The following is an 8128-nucleotide window of genomic DNA, read 5'->3' on the forward strand; positions in this document are numbered from 1 at the left end:
CTGAGTGGTAATGATACAGCACTGCATCAACATCAAAATGTTGAAAAGAAAAATGGCAAAAACCATTTACTTGTTTCAAGTAAAGTTTGAAAACCAAATCTTTTGCATTTAAAGCAGGAAAATTATACCTAATTTAAAAAAACAAATAAAACAAAAAAGCCAAAACACGTGCACATAGACATATCATTTCTACTTTTAACTCATTATTGAGTTAGTACGGAAGGTAGATTTTCCTGTGTTGTGAGAGCACAATAATGTGACTGATCAGATGTGAGTTGTAATCATTTAACGTTTAGCAGACGAAATGAAATAATGACAAGAGGAACACACTCCCAATAAAGAAGCAAAGGCTTTGCATTCATCCCCTCATTGCAATGTGCGTATCTCCAACTGTCCATCGAAGCATCATTTGTTGTCCAACCAGTGTATGCAGTTCTGGGGCACTGGGGAAACCTTCCATGTATCCCCACATTCAGATGTTTGACCACAGAATGTGGGTTGAAGCTGCATAACGTAGGAGGTAAAACCTGAGGCAAGGTTCAAGTGAAGAAGCTGTTTCGCATGTCTGCACCAGTAAGGAAATTTGTTTCTACTAAAATAAAATTCAATTATTGTTTCTATGCTTCAAAGTACAGCTTCCCGTTAATATGACATGTACATTGGTAAAAGAAACACATAATCATGGACCCATACAGTTAGCATTATACTTTATTGCTGAATATGATTATGCAAAAGCCAAATTTGTGTCGTTTGTTTGGTTTTAAAAGGCAAGCTAATGTTCCTGAGTATAAGCCTTAAAATGTGACCTACAGTTGAATTGGTTAAAATTAAGTTATTGCAGGTAATATTCGGATTCTGGATTAGTACCGACACTAAGCAATAACAGATTATTTTTAGACCATATAAGATACTTTGAAAACATCACAACAAGCATTTTACAAGAGTCTGTAAAAAATGGATTAAAGTAAAGCTGAAAAGATTTTCCACAGAAAGCCTTCATGTTTAGACAAATGTAAAAATGAAGGATCAGATTTAGACAAAATAAAGCACCACCACCAACAACATCTATTTATACAGCACACTTTCATACAAATGATGTAGCTGTCAGTGCTTTACAAGATAAAGAAAGAAAAGTTTATAAAAAAAATAGAAATATAAAAATAAGATTAGGCAATACTAAATAGCAACAACAACAACAACATTTATTTATATAGCACATTTTCATACAAACAGTAGCTCAAAGTGCTTTACATAATAAAGAATAGAAAAATAAAAGACACAATAAGAAAACAAAATAAATCAACATTAGTTAACATCGAAGAAGAGTAAGGTTCAATGGCCAGGGGGGACAGAAAAAACAAAAAAACTCCAGACGGCTGGAGAAAAAAAATAAAATCTGTAGGGATTCCAGACCATGAGACTGCCCAGTCCCCTCTGGGCATTCTATCTAACATAAGTGAAACAGTCCTCTTTGGATTTAGGATTCTCACGGAAGGGCTTGATGATGATGATGGTCACGTAGACTTCTGCCTTTTAATCCATCCATCATTGTTGGAGCATCATGAAGCTTTGAGAAGGTGGAGGTGGCGCAGGCCACCACCACAAAGAAACCGGAAAAAGAAACAGAAAAGAGAGTAGGGGTCAGTACGGATAGCAAGTAGCAAAGAATAATATAATGTCTGAGGGCCAGAAGGACAGAAAAAAAAAAACTCCAGAGGGCTAGAAAAAAAACAAAAAAAACAATATCTGCAGGGGTTCTGAGGCCACAAGACCACTCAGCCCCCACTGGGCGTTCTACCTAACATCAGTGATCTCAATCAGCCCTCATGGTTTTCAGGCTTCACGTGGAAGAATTACATGATGATTGTCATGTGGACCTCTGGCCTTCAACCCATCAGTGCAAGGACTGCATGGTGCTTTGATAAGATGGTGGTGGCGCAGATCACCACCACAGAAAACCAGAAAAAGAACAGCAGAGAAAGTAGGGGTTAGTACGGAGTGTGGAGATAAAAATAATAATTAAATGCATATACAGAATATCAGGATTACACTAAGATGAAGTTGTGAGAAAGACATATTAAAATAATGAGTTTTTAGCAGGTTTTTGAAGTGCTCCACCGTGTTTGCCTGGCGAATTTCTATTGGCAGGCTATTCCAGATTCTTGGTGCATAACAGCAGAAGGCCGCCTCACCACTTCTTTTAAGTTTAGCTCTTGGAATTATAAGCAGACATTTCTGTCTTCTATTTGGAGTGTAAGTTGAGAGGCATTCTGAAATATAAGACGGAGCGAGATTATTTAAGGCTTTGTAAACCATAAGCAGTATTAACAATGTCAGTTCTAAATTGCACAGGTAACCAGTGTAGTGACATCAAAACTGGGGTGATGTGCTCAAATTTTCTTTTCCTAGTTAAGATACTGGCAGCTGCATTCTGCACTCGATTGATGTCTTTTTTTGGGTAGTCCTGAGAGGAGTTCATTACAGTAATCTAGCCGACTGAAAACGAAAGTGTGAACTAATTATTCAGCGTCTTGCAAAGTTATACAGGTCTAATTTTTGCCATATTTCTTAAGTGAAAAAATGCTGTCCTAGTAATCTGATTAATATGTGATTTAAAATTTAAGTTACAGTCAATAGTCAACCCTAAATTCTTTACCTCTTTGTTGACTTTTAAGCCTAATGGATTCTGTTTATTTCCAATACCCTCACAATATCCATTTTTGCCAATCACTAATATTTCTTTTTTCTTCTTTAGTTTGAGAAAATGATTACTCACTGTGGTGGGCTGGCGCCCTGCCCGGGGTTTGTTTTCTGCCTTGCGCCCTGTGTTGGCTGGGATTGGTTCCAGCAGACCCCTATGACCCTGTAGTTAGGATATAGTGGGTTGGATGATGGGTAAAAATAATTAATCATCCACTCAGAAACAGAAGTAAGACATTGTGTCAGTGAACCAAGAGAGTCAGGGTCATCAGGCGCTATTGATAAATGCAGTTGAGTGTCGTCAACATAGCTGTGGTAGCTCACGTTATGCCTTGAGATCATCTGACTTCACGGAGGCACGGAGATCGAAAAGAGCAAAAAAACCAGGATAGATCCTTGTGAGACACCATATAGGATATCATGTGTCTTTGAAGTAGAATCGCATCTAACAAAGGATTTTCTGTCCATTAAGCAAGATTCGAAAGTCTGTGACATTTGAAATTCAAATCATTTGGACTCCTCTGTTAAATAAAACTCTTTAGTAAGTTTATTTTTTATTTATTTATTTTTTTAACCAGCCAGTATTGCAAACATACATGTTACATTAGCAAATGTGACTAAGTACTTCTCTGGCAAACCAGATTTGAAAAGCATTTTGGTAGCAAAACAGCTTTAAAGAGTTTGTTTAAATGAAATAAACTTATTCAATAGTACAGCTATAGAATGTTTGCATTTATATTTTTAGTTTTGACTTTAAGCACGGAGAGAGAATGTTGGACAATTAATTTAAAATGTGCCCAGGATAAGAACTCAGGTAAGTCCATGGTGATTTCACATTTATAAACCCAGTTCTCCCCAAAATTACAGTTTCCCCATTTGTTGTTACACTGGGGTGATCCCCGTCTCTATCACACATTAAAGTTCAAGCCCTACATTGTATTTTGATATTTATAAATACCACTACTGCCCTACTTAAATGATATGCTAATGATTGGTTACTACTTGATGGGTATACCAGTATTTTAAAACTTCAGTTATGTAATAATAATTTGGACCTTAACATTATAAAATGTCAAGATGATGATGGAAGATTCCTGCTCACTTAACACTCTATATAAACAGCTCGACAGTTGGGACAGCTGAGTCATTCAAGATTCTGTACATTGTGCTGTCACTAAAACTTAAGTAGGACGAAAACATCACATGTATTATCAAGAATGCCCATCACACCAGACAGTCCTGATACCGACTGAAAAGCATGGTGGTGGAAATGTTATGGTTTGGGGTTGCTTTGCTGCATCAGGGCCTGGGCAGCTGATCATCATAGAATCCACTATGAATTCTTCATTGTCCTAGGGGATTCTTGATGATAATGTGTGACCATATGTCAGAATGTTGAAGCTCAACGTAAAAGTGGACCTTGCAACATGACAATGGCCCTGAACATACCAGTAATCCACTAAGGAATGGCTTAAAAGAATGAAAGAAATGGAGGGATCTGAATTGGCCAAGTTAAAGCTGGATATGAACCCCATTGAGATTCTGTGGGGGGATTTGAAATGGGCTGTGCGTGCAAGACACCATTCAAAGAATTCTGCATAGAGTAGTTGTTGTCAGAGACTGCTGGACTTTTATAGGAAAGGGCAACTTTAGGAAATGCCTGTTTGAGGGGACAATATACCAGCTGTTAGATTCAAGGGTGGATTTACTTTTTCCACAGATGGACATGGCATATTTGTTCATTTCTAATTGAATTGCAAAGTAAAATTGTCATTGTTTTTTTCAGTTAAATCATTTTTAGCTACCGGTACTGCTTAAATAAAAAATAAAGCTTGATACACCCACATACAGTATGTTAAAAAAGAAAAATATTGAAGGGGTGTACTTACTTTTTCACAGCGTATATCAGCTGTAGGACAAAGAAATAGTGTTCAAATCTAACACGTGTGTAGTGAAATTCAAATTTGCCTACACATCACCACATTTCAGCACTGTATTACTAGTCAAATGTAGATGTGGCCTTGAACCCTGGTTTCTTGCTTTACCAACATAAAGATCTCAAATCAATAGCAGTAAGATGGTCTATAACAAGAGGAGGCTTTTTGCTCTCTCCTTTAAGCTTCTTTGAGTGGTCTCTTACTAATGACTTGAACATTCTTGGTAGTGAAAAAATTAGCCTGTTAAACATTTGCCACCTTCAGAAGAGGCAGTTATCAAGTTACAGTATTTTGTTCAGTACCCCTCCTGGTAATATGGCGGTGTAGCAGTAACTATGCTGCGACATGCAATACTGTACCTTTCACCAATCGATGGTGGCTGCTTTCAATTTGTATTGCTGAATTTACACATGTGGTGCCTTTGTAGTTATTTGAAAGAAACACTACAAGACTTTGGTTAGAGAGTAAATCAAACTTAACGACTGCAAGTGCTGAATCTTGGCACCATGAGGCTGTCAGATTACATGACTAGAAATCACAGTGTAATGGATTACATAAGTGCCTCATGGCTTTTCTGCACAGTTTTAAATTTTCTTTCCTTTCTTTGGTTTTTGTTTCTTTTTAGTTATTCTGGTTTGTACTCAGACCGTATCTATCTATCTATCTATCTATCTATCTATCTATCTATCTATCTATCTATCTATCTATCTATCTAACTATCTATCTATCTATCATATATTATATAGTGCCTTTCAATATCTATCTATCTATCTATCTATCTATCTATCTATCTATCTATCTATCTATCTATCTATTATACAGTGCCTTTCATGTTATCTATCTATCTATCTATCTATCTATCTATCTATCTATCTATCTATCTATCTATCTATCACAAGTTTTCTGCATTTCTGACAGCTAGTTAAAATGATGCTCATAATGCTGGATGCTGTACAAAATGTTTTCCAGGTGTGATGAGTTTGGCCACAGTCTCATCCATCTTTTCCTTTGCTCCAGAGAGACCACTATTCTGTTTGCTGAATCCAAAACACATTTTCCTTTCTCATAGCACTGGATTAGGTCAAACTTGTTTTTTTATTTGTCCTTGCAGACTATCGGCAGGTCCCTGTTGTGTGGGTTGTACGGGTTCTGACCTTGTAGTCTCCAAGTAGAACAGGTATAGCAAAATTTTATCCACTCACTGGCATATGGAAGGTTAGAAGGAAAGTTTTTCTTAAAAGCATCCTTTATCACTGCAGATATTATTTTAATTTTCACGCATGCACATCGAAAGATCTCCTCATCGGCTCAATCGAGACATGTGATAAGGAGTGAGAGGAGGGCGTTATTGCTAACATTCTCTTCTCCTTTTCTCTCCACAACACCAAGAAACTGCCCATTGTGGTCACTTAGCCCCGCCCCTTCCAGTTTGCGCACTTTAAGAAGCCAGGCTGCCTGAAAGGAGGTGTCATTTGCACTAAAAGTGACCTCCCGGACAGAGCTGCACGGAATGGCCTTAAGAGAGCTTGTTGTTTTGTAATTGGGCCCGAGAGGCCATTTCCTTTGCCTCATAAAGGTGCAATATTTTGTTTGGACAATTGTATCAAACAAGATGACCCATTTGGTGTTCCAGCGTTTCATTGTTGCTCAACCTGTCATTGCAGCACTGGTCCACATAATATTATATTTACAATATTAAAGCAAAACACACACCAAGCAATCGTTCAAAGCTCATTCTAATATCACCTGATGATGTGCTGCACAGTTCTGGTTGACATTACCTACCAATGCATTGCAACTTGTCAATAAAAAAGTGCCAAAGAAGGAGATGTGGAAGAATGCAAAGAAAGTACTAAGATAAGTAAAAAGGTGTTGAAACAAAAAATAAACATGATCATTGGAATTATGGGTCTCATCACCACCACCACACAATGTTTTGATTATTTTTAGAGCCCCAGGAACCATTTAAAAAATAAAAATGAGAGTGATATCATGACATTCTTGTCCTCCCACGCTGGCCATTCTCCATGAAGTGACTTATATTTATTAAGATCAGGACTACAAGGTCTTGTTACAGGTAATTTACACAAAGGTTGTGAGAGGTAGGGACTTGGCATTGTGATTTTAAATCATCTCAAAATATGTAAGTCATGTAAAGGTGCCTCATCATGGCTTGGTTCCTACCTTCCCACAGTGCTGCCAGAATAAGCTGAAGACCCCAGGATTGAGAATGTTATGCTGTATAAAGCAACCTGACCAAGGATTCAGGGCACAGCTTAACCGGCCAGCGGTTGGTAAGGTGAAGATGAATGGAAATGCACAGTGAACAGTAATGTCTACTGCAGTTCATACAGTAGTTGTCTCTTCCAAAGAAAAAGAAGCACCATACCATAACACTCAGCTGTCACAAGTGTACCCAAGCAGTTCTGATGACTATAGTAAGGGTCAAATGAGTCATGTAATCTGGAGACACATAATGACACAGAAAGATAAAACAGTAATGACAAGACCCTTCTAAAAACCTGAAATATATTTCTGCAATTCTGGATGAGGGTCTGAGGAGACTTGGACTAAAGATTTTACACTCGACTTAGAATACGGGACTCTTCAGCGGGCTTTATGCTACCGATCAATGACTCAAGAGCCAAGTGCGAGCTTCACTGAAGTTCATTTGATTTCCCAGGAGTTCATTAAATGCGATACAAATGGTTTTTCTGCAGAGCTCTTGAGGGTCCTTTAGTGAATGTACTCCATTTTTAATTACATGATACATTTTACCAATCAAATACTGTTGCATCTTCACCTTAAATGTATTTTTTATTAATAGCAAACAGATTCTGCTTCAAAACTATTTGTTCACCTGAAGAATCTGATGGTTGGCTGTTGTTCTACTGAAACACCTTTTTCTATTTTTCCATACACAAGCTGGCATTTTAGGCTCGTATTTTTAACAAGTTAGAAAATGTAAGCATAGCTTAACATTCAGGTGCTTTCAAGGTTTAGTGAACTGTTTCGAAACTTGGAATATTTTCAGCTTTTGTTTATTTACTTCAGCAAAGAGACAGCTATCACATTGTTGTTAATAACATTTTTTGTACCTAAAAAGTCTAATTGTAGAATACATAAAATACATATTTTTAATAAAGTTTGCAATATCACATGCAATGGATTCAGAAAGTATTCAGACCCCTTCACTTTCTGCACACTTGATTGTCTTGTAGATTTAATTTTAGATTTAATTAGATTTCATTTTAAATGGATATATTTTGCCAATATTGCCCATTAGTGTACACTCAATAATCCATGATAACAAAGTGAAAAGTTTGAAAATGTATTACTAATCAAAAACTGAATCTCTAATTAAAAAATATTCTGACCCTTGATTCAGAGCTTTGTAGAAGCCTCTTTTGCAGCGATTACAGTTTCAAGTCTTCTTGGTTACATCTCTGTAAGCTTTGCACACCTCGACTTGGGCTGTTTATTGCACTCTT

This window comes from Polypterus senegalus, chromosome 15 (genome assembly GCF_016835505.1).
Source record: "Polypterus senegalus isolate Bchr_013 chromosome 15, ASM1683550v1, whole genome shotgun sequence".
In the NCBI taxonomy this organism is placed as follows: domain Eukaryota; kingdom Metazoa; phylum Chordata; class Cladistia; order Polypteriformes; family Polypteridae; genus Polypterus; species Polypterus senegalus.